This window comes from Mustela lutreola, chromosome 8 (genome assembly GCF_030435805.1).
Source record: "Mustela lutreola isolate mMusLut2 chromosome 8, mMusLut2.pri, whole genome shotgun sequence".
Lineage (NCBI taxonomy): Eukaryota > Metazoa > Chordata > Mammalia > Carnivora > Mustelidae > Mustela > Mustela lutreola.
In genome coordinates, this window is record NC_081297.1 from 138,152,786 (window position 1) to 138,169,329 (window position 16,544).

The 16,544-nt window shown below is 49.0% G+C and overlaps 1 protein-coding gene across 6 annotated transcripts in view; it reads right to left on the reverse strand.

Annotated features, from left to right (window-relative positions):
- Positions 1-16,544, reverse strand: part of LARGE1 (LARGE xylosyl- and glucuronyltransferase 1) — a 526,862-nt gene that overhangs the window by 317,127 nt on the left and 193,191 nt on the right. The window contains exon 1 of one of the 6 annotated variants that reach the window (XM_059186800.1): positions 4,299-4,426. The exons of the other annotated variants lie outside the window; for them this stretch is intronic. The gene's annotated coding sequence lies outside the window, so the exon portion shown is untranslated. Of the gene's footprint in view, positions 1-4,298; positions 4,427-16,544 lie in introns of those variants that run through there. 6 annotated transcript variants of the gene reach the window in all.

Here is a 16,544-nt window from a genome sequence, read left to right on the forward strand (position 1 = left end):
CCGACTAGGAAGAGGACTGGAGAAGATACAGAAATGGGCCTCAAGATGTGACCACACAGTGGGATCCAATCTGCGGTCTTTCAGGGGCAAAGACAGAAACTCACTTATACCAGCCCGACTGGAAAGAGTTTACCAGAGGCACACGGAACTGTGTAGGAACAGAGTACTCGGAGTCTTGGGCGAACTGGAAACCTGTCAGAAATCAAGGCAGTTAGTTCTCCGCTTCTCTCTGCGTCTCTAATCAGAAGCCTCATGGTATCTCACCTGTGCTCTCCTCGGGGAGTGCGCACGGTACTCCTGCTCCACCGGCTGACGGCCACTCCTGGCTCACAGGCGCCCGCGGTCACGGATGCACCTGCCAGAGTGGAACCACACCCCCAAGCCAGCCCCTCCTGCTCCAGACCCACAGCTAATGCTCCGAGTCTGTCTGTCCGAATTCTGGGGATGAAGCGTCCAGCTGGGTCACCAGCCAGCACGGGGGTGAAGCAGGAGTGGTTCACAACCTCATTCACTTCTTCCAACTAGCCGTGGCCGGGCACAGAGCAGGCCTGCGGTCCCAAACACACATGGGACGCCAGAGCCACAGGTGGAAGCCAGTGGTCGGAGAGACAGGCAGAGCCCTCAACTGGCCTCAAGCCACAGCAAGGATGCCGGGGACCTGCGATCGGAGAGGACCAGCACCCAGAACGGGGCGGGGCCCAAAGCCAGGCTGGAATCAAAAATTTACTTCAAGGGAAGAGGGACATGTTTACTCAGCCCAGGAAGAATCCGCAGGACTTGGACAGAGGCCAAATGAGAGCGGTAAAAATAATCCTATAGATGAGAAACCCAATATGCAAAACTCCAAGAACACAAAGGGGGTGGCTGTTCATATTTTATGTAAAGGGATAACTTATTAAACAATTGTGGGAAGCCACTTTTTATCTCCACGAGGGGTGGCACTGAGGGGGCCACAAGAACGGAAGTAAGGGTCTCCTGTTTGATTCAGAGACGCTGGCAGGAGATTCCGAGAGGAGTTGCTAGTCGGAGCAAGGACTGTCTGAACGCACAAGAAAAGCTCAGCACAGACGATCCCGCGGATGTGTGCACAAGGCCTCGGGGGAGGAGGGACAGCAGGCATTCCACGGAATTCGCCGCTTGACGGGAGATTTCAGTATGGAGACCCCGACCAGGCAAACTAATTTCCTTTGATTTCTCGGCCCAAACGGTCCCTTAAGGGACGAGAAAATAAAACTCCTGCTCAAGTTCTGTTTTTAGCACCAGCCCCAGAACTGGCTCATTCTCCCTTCGGCTTCTTTGAGCCGACCCAGATCTCTCCGCATTTCTGAATGATGTGCTGAGATCTGAGGGGAGCACGGTCATCCTGTGATGTGGCCTGGCAGCCCGGAGTGGAGTGCACCACGAGACCCGACCCTTCCAATCACCGCGAGGATGAGGCCTGCCTGAGACAGCCCTGCCTCGTGATACCCGAGACACTGTAGTGGGAAGAGAGGGGGACATGCCCATTGATCCCTTTACTTGATGTTGCTCTAATAAAATAACTGACCACTGTGGGAATAGTGTCAATGCTTCAGGGCAGTGATTCTTAAAACTAGAATTCTCTTTAGAGCTTTGTAAAACATATATATATATATATAATCTCTATTTGGCAGCCTCCTATCACAAAACTCCATTTGAGCAGAGATGGTTGGAATCCGAGAATCGGCCTTCTACAGAACTTTCCAGATGGTTCCATCATAGAGTCACGGCCTTCAGAACCTTGGATTTAGGGCACGAGACACTTAAGGAAGGATACATAGGCTGCTGGCAGAGAGAAAAAGCAGAGGAATAAAGGATCTCCGTGCACCAATGAGCTGGGTTCAGGAGTTGCTTGTCGAGCAACAGAGCAGGGCGTCTGAATAAATATAAAGAGATATATTCAAGGGGTGACTCAACAGAGGGCTGAATGTAGAGCAACCCCCCCCCCCCGGAGATGTTGGAAGAAGAGGCTTGTTGCTGCAACAGATGTGAGGAAGGTCTGAAAAGACTCGGAGTTTGTTTGAAACCCCACGAAACTAACATTCGAACAGGGAGAGGGGCCTGGGAAATGGCTTTCCAGGCAAACATTCAGCTCAAAGGCAACAGAAGATCCTAAGGGTTCTACCAGGCGCTTACCCAACTGCTCTTCCCTCGTGTTTCTCCTTCTTATGCAGCAGAATACACTCCCAAATACCCCCAGGGTGTTTCAAAAGTAAGCCCCGTCCCCAAATACCTTTTAAATGAACCCCAACGACAGATCCTACTTAACCTACAACTGAGCTCGTCACTTCTGTCCAGGACACAATTTCTCCAGATCTCCTCATAGCTCAGGGAGGTTTTGGCCGGAACACCACCAGCTCTGAGACACCTGTCTTGACCACCCCATCTCAAACAGCTGCCTGTGGCACACATCACTGGTTATCTGTCTTCCCATTTTGCCTCAAAGCACTTACCACTGCTTGACCTTTCTTTTAATTTAAGATCTATCTCCCCCAATTAACATAGGAGCTTCCTGAGATCAAGCAATCTGTTTTGATGATGTTCTTATCTCCAGGATCTACAACAGTGCCTGACATAAGGTATGGAGCCAAATATTCAATGAATGGACAATGGATGGATGAACCGATCCACGTGCCAGCCCCTTTGCTGGTGTACAGGGTGGTATGGGTCGGACTGTGTCCCCACCCCCACCCAAATTTGAACGTCAAAGTACTAAGCCCTAGTTCCTCAGAAGATGACCTTATTTGAAAATAGGATAGCTGTGGATGTAATTAGTTAAGATGAGGTCATACAGGAGGAGAGAAGGCCCCTGATCCAATATGACTGGTGTCCTTATCCAATGAGAAATTTGGAAATACACAAAGAGAACGCCACATAAAGACTGGGGTCAGGCTGCCATAAGCCAAGAGGGAAAATGGCCCCGCCAACACCCTGACAGTGCCCTTCTGGCCTCCTGGAACCTTAAGGGAATTCTGTTGTTTAAGCCAAATGCGGTGTGCTCTTTTCTTTTTTTTTTTTTTTTAATTAAATTTTTTATTTTTTATTTTTTATAAACATATATTTTTATCCCCAGGGGTACAGGTCTGTGAATCACCAGGTTTGCGGTGTGCTCTTTTCTTAGGGCAGCCCTAGTGAACTAATATACGGGGACCCCAAAATCCGGAAATTACATTTCACTCTAAAGCTGTTCATTGTCCCCCTTTAGGCCACCCAAAACAATGTGCTGCAGGCCACACACCCACTTTCAGAAACTGGGATTTCCATGGAGTCTCTGAACCCTGATAAAGGATGGTGAGGACCTACTCTAGGGAAACAGGTGAATTCACAAGTTCAGGTATGTTTAGAACAAAGTAAATCCGCAGTGTCTTACCTGCACCCTTCTAACCCCAGAACGGAGGGTGAGGCCACCGGAGACCTTTAATAAACATGGGTTATTTGGTTCTACAGTAACTACTGGCTGACAGTAGTTCTTACCCCACCCATAGCCAGCCTTCGGGGGTGCGGAGCATGAAAAAAATCTGAACGGTTGTGCGATCTTCCTGGTTCCCAATGAACAGACTCCCGGCTTTTGGAAAGGGCGAAGCCCGCCCATGAGTGTGAAAGATACAGATTCTTCCTGTGTCTAGCTAAGAGAATCCTGACTTTCAGATGTCTCATTGAGACATTACCCAGAAGGCAAGTCATTATTTCAACTCAGATGTCTTCTCAGAATACCCTCTTGTCAACTGCTTTCAAAAAAAGACTGAAAAGATGATGTTGTTGGAAATGTCATCTGCCTGTTACGCAGAAGCGAAATCAAAGTGCTCTTTGTGTTAAATGTGACTATCATTGCACTTGAAATCCAGAGCATAAATGTTACTAATACCCTATGCAGTCACCGCCCCCCCCCCCCCCGCCCCAGTTAAATCAGCTGGCAGAGGCTGCAAAGACAGATTCAGATTTCTTCATTTTGCCACTTATTTTTTTCTTGTTAATTTAAAAATATCCCAGTGTTTTAATTGCACTCAGTTTAATGTACTATACCTGCCAGTTGCAACACACTTCGTTATTTATTTTGCTGGAAAAGCACTTAAAAGTCAAATTGCATAATTTGTACTTGTACATCTTTAAGGTAGATTTATATCTGAAGTTGTCAAATAGCATTGCTATTTGGTGGCATTGCGCTGAATACTAAATTTTAGCAAGTTGTCAACCCCTAAACACACGCAGAAACTAGCAGGAAGGAGTCATTAGTCATAAGCTATTAGAAGAGGAGTCGAAAAGTCCATTCAAATGTGTACCTGTTTGGAGCAAAGGGTCCGGGGCCAGACTGCCCGGGTTCAAAGCCCAGCTCTGCAGTTTGTTACATGTGTAACCAACTTCCAGCCTGGGACTGAAACTTTCTATGCTGCATCTTCTTCCTGTCAAATAGGAATACTAATAATACCTACACCTCAAAGGAACTCGGTGGAGATTAAATCAGACCACGTGAAGTTCTCAGGATGCTACCTGGCGTACAGAAGGACAATTTAAGCACGTGCTAGAATATGAATCTCCACTACTGGAGTGGTCTCTGGGCTAAGGAGAGGGGCAGAGAAAGACCAGAGAGGTACATGATACAGGTACACAACACAGAGGCTATGAGCTGGCTGCAGAGCAGATGAGGGGCTCTCTGGGTGGGAATGGAAGAAAGTAGCCAGTAAACATGACTGGCAAGTGGCACACAGGCCTTCCTAGGACCAGGCCACAGTGATGCGATCCATGACCGTGCTGGGAAAAGGATGCCACATCCCCCAACATATTAAAATCAGAAATCAGGTTGATGATTTTTATTGATCATTTTTGTCCACACTGCAGTTGTGTTGGAAACATATAAATCGGTTGTGCTTTTACTCAAGTTCTTTAAAGCTACTTCTACACAGAGGTTGTAACCAAGTTGCACATGTAAATATTTTATTATTATTATTATTATTTAGAGAGAGAGCACAAGCAGGGGGAGCGGCAGGGAGAGAGAGAATCTTAAGCAGGCTTCGTGCTAAGCATGGCGCTGACTCGGGGCTTGATCTCATGGCTCTGAGGTCATGACCAGAGCCAAAATCAAGAGTAGGATGCTTAACTGAGTGAGCTACCCAGGTGCCCCGCACATGCAAATAATATTATAATGAAAATTATTTACGTCCGTATCGGTGAGGCTGTGCAAACAGTGTTCCTTGGGAAAGGGATGGTGAGATACTGAAGATGAAGAAACTCAACCCCAAGAGATTTACAGACCAAACCGGCCCTGGCTCCTCCCCTCGCTCCCACGCTTTGCCCTCATCCTTTAGCAAAGCACCTGTACTATTCCCTACCACCCAGCCTCCACCGTCTCCCCACAGCAGCCAGCTCCACTCCTGTCTCGAGTCCCCTTTAACACCCATCCATGGGGAGCGGGTGGTTCCCACAGGCATAAGTTAGCTCGTCCTCAACGCGTTCTGCCACTGCCCTTCACGCCAGCTTCCACCTGAGCAATTATCTCTTTGTGCAAAATCCTCTCTGGTCACATCCGTGTTCTCAGGGAACAGTAGGCTGCTTCAAACCAGAGCCCGTGTGTCTTTGAATCGCTGGATCCCCAGCCATGCACGCAGTCTGGCAGACAGCAGAAGCTCACAGAAAACACGCCGGTGAAAAGTGTCACCTACCGTGGGCCAGGCACTCTGCTGTGTGCCGGCTACTGGGTCAGTCGAGGCCCAGAGGGAAACCAGAGATGCATGGTTTGATTTTCCCGGGACGCAGGAGGCCAGTCAGAAAGCCCAAAGTGACACTGGCAGCAGGAAGCAGAGCTGCAAGTTCAATGCCAGGTCTCCTGGCTTCAGCCCACTGTGTCTGAGTGTCCGTGACCACAGTGATGGAAGTAACAACAGGTAACACGTGATGACCTCCACTGTAACAACACTGTGCTAGGCTCTCTGAATTTTTAGTTTATTTTGGCCTCACAACACTGTAAGACCTATGCTGTCACTCATTATTTCCAGAGGACAGGAAACTGAGGAACAGAGTGGTCAGGCAAGTTACCAAAGTCACACAGCTCCTAAATGGTGAATATGGTATTTGAACCATCTGTGATGCCTGCCTCTCTTCCCAGCAGGTGGGCTGTACCCACTGGGACAGCAGCAAAGCCCCTCCCTGCAGCCCTCAAGGAAATATCCAAACATGGGTCCAGAAGTACTAGAATAGAACCAAGGGTTCACTACAGGTGAAGGCCCCCCTCCCCCCAGAGTCTAGGAAGTGGCAGTCACCTCCATGTCCCTAGCAGTGGTGGTAACAGCTGGTGACAGCAGCAAGAATGCTCTAGGCTGAAGGCTGTCCCCCTGCCATGGAGGCCAGGAGGGCGGGGAGGCGCGGAGAGCAAACCATTCCGAGCTAACATAACAGTTTTATGGTGAGCAGCTTTTTAATAAGACGCGAAGCAAGATTTAGTGCTGAGTATGCTGGCCCTCAAGTCAGCAGCGTCAGAAATCACCGCAGGCGGGGACACCCGGGGAATGTGGAATGTGTTTGGGGAAGGAGTGTTCTAGGGTACCTCTCCCCAGAATTCCTGCTCTCGGGCCTCTGATCTCTTCTCCACCTGAGCTCCCCACCATGGAGGCGGTGACGACAAATTCGCAGGGAACACGGGAACCAGAAGCGATCACCGAGGCCAACAAGAAAGCAAAGGCCGAGAGACTGGCCCCGGGCTCCCCATGGGTAACAATATCCCTCACATCCCTACCACCCATGGGGCGTGACCCTCCCTCAAGAAACAAGACTGATACAGGAAAAAAACCCATGGAGGACCCCTCAAGAAGCTTTCTCTTTGAAGACTCATTGGGTGTTCCACTCATCTCCTGAGGGGCGCTGCCTGTGAGCAAGGGGGTGGCTCATTTGGGGATAGGCAATGGCCATATGGAACCCCCGGAGGAACCCGGAAATCTCCGGACCTAGATCACTGGGTACATAATACTAATTACTAGATGCTCGTTAGTACACCCAGGGGTGGAGACGATAGGCTGCCCGGTGCACTAAGCGGAGTTAAGCAGCAGAGACCTCCTCGTGTGACCTCCTTGTGTCCTCTTTTCCCTGCAAACCTGCCCACCCAGGATGCCCTCCGACGGCGCCTGTCCACCCGCAGCGACAGTCTTCCCATTCTTCCCCCAACCCTCCCACTTTCTCAGCCACAGCTTGGAGCTTTTTACTCTGCTCCTTCAAGGTGCTGGATGATAGCCTTCTGAGAGCCCCCACATCACCTCCGTTTCGAGGACTCTCAGGTGCCTGGGGCAGAACCCCCATACACTACCAAGCACCTACCAGCAGAGATTGCCCTCGGGATAGTCAGTACATAGTCAATTCAAACCCTGCCCCAAAACGTGCACGGGGGAGAGGTGCGCGCGCACTCGGCTCAGGAAAGCACAGAGGGCAGCTGGAGCAGGTCCTGGACCAAAGAAGGGCAAAAGCAGCCTGATGGGGGTAGGGGGGAGCTGAAACCCTTGGGAGTAGGGGAGGGACTGAGCGCATGAGAAGAGGCATCAACATGCAAAAGAAACCAGAAGCCATTCTGCTGAAACTGAATGCAGGTCTTCCCTGAGGCGTCTGTTAAAAGCATGTGGAAATCTCTGAAAATATGAATCCAGTAACCCATGCTACCTTCAAAACTGCATCCCTAATACCGAAATGATGGAATCCAAGCACGCCCCGCTGAGGCATCTAGGGGAGCAGGGGGGTTTTCAGTTTGGCATTATTAAGGCAAAGTCACGAAGCATTTTTCGAAGCAAGTATAAGAATGATGACATTAGACTCAGCTGTGAGGTTAGTTCAAAAGCACCTTTCTGGGCCACAGCCCCAGTTCGACTGAACCAGAACCCCTAGGCATGCGTCTCAGGGATGTGCATTTTTAAACCCCGCCCCCCCTGCCCCCCCCACACAGTTTTTATTCCCGCTCAAGACTGAGAACGCATCTGTATAAAGTTGTGGAGCTGGGCTCGGATTCTGGCTCTGAGGCCTCAGACAGCTTCAGGAGACATCCCTCATCATAACGACGTCACTGCCGACGGGGCTGACTTGGGGTCTGGTCCTCACATGCCCACAACGTGGCAGAGGACGCCAATAAAGCAAGTAGCACACTCGCCGCATTGTCTCGGACCCTCAATCTTCTGGGCTGTGGGTGATCCCAGCAGGACCTCACCTGGTTGTGGGGGAATCACGCAAGAGGGAGACAGTCGTGGGGAGCAACTGGCAAAGGGCCTGGCACAGGTTAAGTGCTCAAAAGATGCTGTACTCTTCTAGAAGGGTACCTATCAACCCACCTGTCCAGGCAGAGTGCATATAAATTTACCATGTGTAAAAACAAACACAGAAAAATGTGGCAAACTGCTCTGCTTCCTGGGTCCAAAGGTACCCCTGAAACTTTAGTTCCACAAGAGCTCAGATGAACAGCAAGGAACTTGGTCTACAGCCGACCCTGTGGACTCTCATCAACTAGAGCTCAGGCCCAGCCCTGCTGGCGTCCCCTCTTCTTCTAGAACATCCGATCCGTTACCAGGTCCCATAAACATCCAGTATATCCACACACTCCTCAGCACCTCTACTCGGGCCACCCTGGCCTGGACCAGCCCCACCTCCGTCCTGGGGATAACAGCCTCCTTTCTGGTCCCCCGACCACAAAATTCCTTCCAGCCAAGGCTCTCCACACCGCAGGCCCCTACTCGGAGCCTGCTGATGTCACTTGCCAGATTGAGCAAATAAAAATACCCATCTGAGCTAAACAATTATCCAGGGTTTATCCACAATTCAAACTCAACTGGCCATCTTATACTTTATCTGGCAACAGGATACCAGTGGCTTCCTATTACATTTGAAGTAGAAACCAATCTCCTTTCTATCATCTGTGAGCCCCGCACCATCGGCGCTGGCCTACCTCTGTTCCGATCTCTTCCTCCTAACGGTCGCTGGAGCCCATCAGACTTGTCCAGCCTCAAGACAGCCACGCCGGTCCGTCCCTCCATCCGGACACTCTTCCCTCGGATCTTTGTTGGCCCAACCCCTCGCTCCATCTGGGCCTTTGCGCCAAGACAGCCCTTGAATGAGGTCCTGTAAGAGGTCGCATCCGACCTCCCGTCTCCATTCTCGGGCTCCATCTCCTTCCCTTGCTCGTTTTTTCTTTCTAACATTCATTGCCACCTGAGAGAATTTCTTTCTTACCCACTGCCCTTACTGGAAAGTTCTAGGAGGTCATGAGGATACGCCCTGAGCTGAGAAAAACACAAGGCATGTATTCGGGGGAAAATAAACATTTGTTGAATGAACGGGTGTTCAAGGAGATGTCCCGTTCTGCTCTGCTCAGGAGAGCCACACGAGAAGCTTCGCCAGCTCCAAACACCCTAGCAGGTGTAGATGGCTCCCTTACAGCCTGTCCTGGGAAAGTGTGGTGGGAGAGGGAGAGGGGGGCCCGTGGGGCCGTCGGGGAGGTGGGAGGTAGGAAGCAGATCTGTTGGTCAGGTGGGCACCATGCCAACACGGGTGCTGCCCACCTGAGAAGCAAAAATACCCCGATACTAATTCTCGTCCTAATCTCTCTTGAATAAGCCTGCACTCAGCCCCTCTCCCAATGGTACTCAAACACCACGCCTGCAGAGAACTTCCATATGCTCCTTCTCTCCCCCAAGATTCAGCACAACCACAGGCAGACAGGGTTTCCGTCCTTATTTTACTGGGGAGGAAATCCAGGTCGGGTATGGCGATGGAACTTGCCCAAGATAACACTGCTGATAAGGAGCCAAGTCAGGATTCAAATGCAGTGAAATGTAGCAAGCTCAAGGTAGAGCTTGCAGCCAGACTGCATGGGATGGAGTCCTAGCCCCATGCCCTCTCCACCACAATGTCCATCTATCTGGTGGAGATACAAAGAGTACAAAGACATCATGGACTAGCCCTTGCTTGCTAACACTGCCTGGCACGTAGGAAGCAGTATCCAAGTGTCCATTTCTCTAGGCTCACATGTCAAGAGTCTAAATCCCCTTGCATGCTGCATAGCCTTTTTTTTTTTTTTTTAAAGATTTTATTGATTTGACAGACAAAGCACAAGTAGGCAGAGCAGCAGGCAGAGGGAGAGGTAGAAGCAGACTCCCCGCGGAGCAGAGAGCCCGATGTGGGGCTCGATCCCAGGACCCTGGGATCACGATCTGAGCTGAAGGCAGACGCTTAACCAACTGAGCCACCCAGGCGCCCCGCATGTTGCGTAGATTGGAAACCAGACCTCTGGCTCCAAAAGCTGTGCTCCCTTTCCAGCTCTTTCCCCAGCCCCATCACCGTTCCCTCTGGACCTTGCTCTCAGCGGAAGCAGATTAAAAGTGGCCTTGCTGGTCACGAAGCCTCCCATGCCGATGAGCTGGGCCCTCCAGGATTCTTCTGCCGCTTCCCTTCTGATTGTTATGGGCACATTAATGGGTTCCGTTCCACCTCCCTAAATTTTTCAAGCCCTCCCCTACCCCAACCTCCTGCAATGATCCCCACCCCCATACTGGCCCTAGCTTTGCAAGGTTTTATGACTTTCCTGAGCACATACCCAAATGTAAAAACACTACATTAAGCACCAAGCCCTAGTTTAGAGCTCCATGCCAGTAAATTAAAAATTATAGTTCCCACAGTAACCATCTCTCTTCCTACCATGCCCATATTTAGAACTTTGTGTTACTGTACAGGCTGACAAATTTACTGCCTTTAATGTGTGTGTGTGTGTGTGTGTGTGTGTGTGTGTGTGTGTGTGTCTGGCTAAGTTATGAGGAATGCAAAAATTCCATCGCAGAACTTTTCTGACTTTGGGGAGGCTGAATTCTCAGCCGGGTCGTGCACAGGGGTCTCCCCCTGCCTGTGGCCCATCTCTCCCTGCAGGAATAAACACAGAGCAGACCCTGGCGAATGTTTGGGGAGCCACACTCCATCCCGTTCTGTGCATCCAGGAAGAGGAGGCCCCAGGCTAGCACGACTCCCGGTACTCCTGCCACGCTGGGAAACGGGGGCTGACTGCAATCCCTGCTGGATTTGGTTTGGCAAGTATCATGATGGATAAAAGCAGAGAGAGATGAGAAGGGGGAGAGGGACAGGCATGAAGCAGAGGGTGGGTGGAGAGATTTAGGGAGACAAAAGGGAAATGGGCAAGGGAATACACAGGAGAGTCCAAAAAGTAGAAAAGATCAAAGAAAGAGGAAAAGGAGGGGCCATATCCCCAGGATTTGAGGAGGGCATGAGAAATGTAAAAATAAAAAAATTTTTAAAAATTAAATGGAGAGAAAAATTGTATGAATAAATCATCTTTTAAATATGTATACTGTGCATCTTTCACAATGCATGTTGAAGAACTTTCAGCCAGAAACTGGAGATGACACAAAGAAATGGAAGAACATTCCATGCTCACGGGCTGGAAGAAGAAATACTGTTCAGACGTCCACACGACTCAAAGCAACCTACACATTCAATGCAGTCCCTATCAAATACCAACAGCATTTTTCACAGAGCTAGAAAAATCCTAAAATTTGTACAGAACCACAAAGACCCCCAAATACCCAAAGCCAATGGAAAAAAATAAGGGAAAGCTGGTGGCATCACAATTCCAGACTTTAAGTTACATTACAAAGCTGTAGCCATCAAAACAGTACAGTAATGACACCAGAATAGACACATGATGAATGGAAAAGAACAGAAAACCCAGAAATAAACCCACAATTATGTGGTCCATTAATCTCCCACAAAGCAGGAAAGACTATGCAATGGTGGCATGGGGAGTGGGGGGGCTCCAGGCACAGAAGCTGTGGTGCTGTTGGCCCATAGGGGGCGCCGCCAGCGGGGCGAGCTGCATAACTTCCAGGCATCTGTGGAGTGGCTCTCAACCATGCAGCCCTGGAAGGTGGTCTGGGCACTCTCAGCGGCTGAGCTCTGCTGAGTCCTCCTCCTGGTGATCTACCATAGTTCCTGAAAGAAGGTCCCCACCTGTGGCCCCAATGAGCCCCGAAGAGTCCAAACCCTGGGACCACTCCAAGCGAACCAAGAGTTCAGATCATGCGTTCTTCTCCTGCACCAACCCGAACGCCAAGAAACCAGATCCCCTTACACACCTTTGTCCAAGTGCTGTGATTAAGTCTATAGCTGGCACCATCCAGACTGCAGAGAATCAAGAACAGTCACAGACCACTGCACTCCCTTTACTGATTAACTGTCCTGAATTCCTTTAAAAATCTTTGGGCCAGGCAGAAACCTTGGAGTTGGCTTTCAGACAAGAGTCCAGGAGCCTCCTGAATAAAGCTCATATTCCTTCCCCCACCCAAAAAAAATCTCCAATGGGAAAGGAACAGTGTCTTCACCAAATGGTGATGGGAAAATTGGGCTGCTACACTCAAAAGGAGGAAACTGGACCATGATCTTACACCATACATAAAAATAAATTCAAAATGGATTAAACACTTAAATGTGAGACCAGAAACCATAAAAATCCTGGAAGAGAACACAGGCAGTAACTTCTTCGACATCAGACATAGCAGATTTTTTCTAGAAAAGTCCCCTGAGGCAAGGGGAACAAAAACAACAACAAACTCCTGGGACTACATCAAAATAAAAAGCTGTACGGAGAAGGAGACCATCAGCCAAACTAAAAGGCAACCTATGGAATGAGAGACGGTATGTGGAAATAACATATCTGATAAAGGGTCAGTATCCACTATATATAAAGAACTCACAAAACCCAACACCTCCCAAAAATCCAATTAAAAAATGGGCAGAAGAGATGAACAGACATTTCCCCAAAGACAACCACCAGATGGCCAACAGATACAAGAAAAGATGCTCGACATCACTCATTACGGAAATGCTAATCAAAACTACAATGAGAAAAATCCCCTCACACCTGTCCGAATGGTTAAAATCAACAACACAAACAATAAGTGTTGGTGAAAAAGTGGAGAAAAGGGAACATTTTTCTTGCACTGTTGGTGGGAATGCAAACTGGTGCAGTCACGCTGGAAAACAGTATGGAAGCTTCTTAGAAGGTTAAAAATAGAACTACCCTATGATCAAGCAATTGCACTACTGGGTATCTACCCAAAGAACGCAAAAACACTAATTCAAAGGGATACATGCACCCGGATGTTTATGGAAGCATTACTTACAATACGGAAGCAGTTCAAGTGTCCATCGATTGATAAATAGATAAAAGGAGATGTGTCACATATACACAATGAAATACTATTCAGCCATAAAACAGAATGAAATCTTGCCATTTGCAAGTCCCTCGTTTCCCCATGTTCTAGAAGCTTCCATGGGTAACCTCGCCACAGTGTGAAGAGCAGAGTCAGGCAGGCTGGATGCAAACACTGGCTTCACCATGTAATAGCTGTGTGACTTTCAGGGAGTTGGCTGATCTTTCCAGGTGTGGTTTCCTCACCTGTGAGTTGAAGACAGTGGTGCCATCTCGTTGGTGGTCCTGAGTAGAACCAGTAGGTGATATACAAGTGTAAGGGCTGTAAGATTTCTAGTGCGCACGGTCATCACCCAGACCTCCTGACAACCCCAGCTGTAGGGATCTGCATCCCCAGTTAATGCTTGAAGACGCTGGCATCTGAGCTCCCGCACACACTCATGAGGAGGCAGAATTCTAACATGCTCCATGCTCCTTTTTCTAAAAACCAAGGGGAAGAGAAAGGAAGAAAGGACAGCAGGGAAAAGAGGAAGGTAAGGCAGGAGAGAAGCACTCCTTCCCCCTCAGATCACAGGGGAGAAGGGTGCGAAGGCAGAAACCAGAGAGAAGTGAGGGGAATAAAGGGAAAGGAAAAACATCCTGGAAACTTCCTGACAAAGACAACCAAGTTCGGGGCACCTGGATGGCTCAGTGGGTTAAGCCTCTGCCTTTGGCTCAGGTCATGGTCCCAGGGTCCTGAGATCGAGCCCCGCATCGGGCTCTCTGCTGAGCAGGGAGCCTGCTTCCCCCCCTCTCTCTCTGCCTGCCTCTCCGCCTACTTGTGATCTCTGTCTGTCAAATAAATAAAAAAAAAAAAAAAAAAAAAAAAGACAACCAAGCTCAAGGTCATTTTTGGACCAGCTCCATCTGGGTTAGTGGGGTCCTCTAGCCAGCAAAGCCAGTGCCTGGAGGGAGGTCCCACAAGGCCACCTCCTGCAGTCCTGTCTGGTCTCTTGTCCCCCACAGCATCCGACCATCCAAGACTCTCCTGGACTCTGCCGGTCCCACGAACCCACAGCCACCGCACAGAACAGAGCTCAGGGGGCCCCTGCTTGGAATTCCCTCCACAGGCACAGACCCTGGGTCAAGGGTACAGCCCTGGCCGTTGCTGGACTCATCCTTCAGCTAGAGAGCAGAGCAACTGTGTTCTGGACGATTCTGAAGGGAAACACAGAAACCCCCCAAAGGCTCCGTGGACTTGCTCACCACAGCCCAGCCGCGTACCGTAAGCAGGTGTGGAGGCACAGCCACAGCCCCAACATGTGAGTCCAGTTGGCACTGGGAGGGAGGGAGAAGAGGTTGCCGGTTGGGAAGACTGGCTTCCCCCTTTTCTAAAAGATGAGGGGAAGGAGGGAATGAGAAATAGATCTGTCACGGCCCTACCACCACAAGCCACACACGCGACACTGATCACAGACAACTGGTGTGGCTGAGCACTGGACGAGGCGATACTGGTAAACTTATTTCCCACCATCAAATACTGACCACACAGTAAGAAAGCTCGTGAGCCCCAAAGTGGAATATGGCTCTTCACGGCCAGGAGGACACAAGTTAGCAAAGCCAGCGAAACATGGGCCTCTTTGCTCACAGCCACACATCTCCACACGGACTCGGACATACAAACTGCCCAAGCCCCGTTAATCTCTCCTAAGTTTCCCAGCGTGTCTGGTCCATCATGGCGGCCTTCTCACAAGCGCTTGCAAAGGCCATGGCTACCTCTACCCTCTGTTCCTTCCCTGAAGGAACCAGGAAGAGCTGTGGCCTGGGAGGGTGAACCCACTCTTCTCTAGAGAACCCTAAGGACTCCCAGGGGACCAGGTCTCTTGCCCACTCTGTACCCCTAGTTCTCCCCCTCCTCAAAATGAACAGAGTTATGGTATCTGTAATACTCTTTAAAAGGCATGCCTTTCCCTTGTATTTCAATAATTTATTCCTGAAACTAAAACATTCTGCTCCCCCCCCCCCCAAAAAGCTAACATGGAACCAATTTCCCACAATTTTACATGGGAAATGTTATAATTAAAATTATAAATTAAAATTATAATTAAAACTTCTAATGCACTGCATGTTAACCCAACTCCCTCCTCCCACTCAATTCCCTAAAATGAAACAAAGACATCATAAACATAAAATACCTGTATAGAAGTGACACGTTCTCTCGTTAGGATGTGAAATATTTAAAAACCTTGCTTCCTGATCAGGAAACTACTCATGCAGCTGTCAGCAAACAGTTGTGGTGCATACAGCAGAATGACCTTCCTTCATACCCACATCTCCATCTTGTTGAGGCCTGAGGTACTTTTAAAAGCTCCCAAAGATGGGGTGCCTGGGTGGCTCAGTGGGTTAAAGCCTCTGCCTTCGGCTCAGGTCATGATTCCAGGGTTCTGGGATCGAGCCCCATATTGGGCTCTCTGCTCCACAGGGAGCCTGCTTCCCTTCGTCTCTCTCCGCCTGCCTACCTGTGATCTCTGTCTGTCAAATAAATAAATAAAATCTTTTAAAAAAAAAAAAACCTCCCAAAGATACAGACGTAGTGAAAAGAAGGGCCATCTGTACCCCAATGTTCATAGCAGCAATGGCCACAGTCACCAAACTGTGGAAAGAACCAAGATGCACTTCAACGGACAAATGGATAAGGAAAATATGGTCCATATACACTATGGAGTATTATGCCTCCATCAGAAAGGATGAATACCCAACTTTTATATCAACATGGACGGGACTGGAGGAGATGATGCTGAGTGAAATAAGTCAAGCAGGGAGCATCAATTATCGCATGCTTTCGCTTATTTGTGGAGCATAAGGAATAACATGGAGGACATTGGGAGATGGAGAGAAGTGAGTTGGGGTAAATCAGAGGGGGAGACGAACCATGAGAGACTGTGGACTCTGAGAAACAATCTGAGGGTTTTGGAGGGGCAGGTACTGGGGGATTGGGTGAGCCTGGTGGTGGGTATTAAGGAGGCCACGTATTGCATGGAGCACTGGGTGTGGTGCATAAACAATGAATTCTGGAACACTGAAAAGAAATTAAAAAAAAAAAAGCTCTACAGAGAATTCCGATTATCTGTCTATTGCATCTGCTCTATAACTTAATGCTTATCACAATACATTATTTTGTTAAAAGTATTAGATGGAAAAAAAATAGAAGTATTAGATGGGTTTTTGCAATGTAAATATGTTTTTCCTATGTAAATGTCACTCCAAAAGTGTAATGTGGAGATATGTACATTCTATGAAATTTAAGTATTAGGAAAAAAACAAGAGGCAACAGCCTTATCTACAATCACCCAAAGATGGAAAACCACCC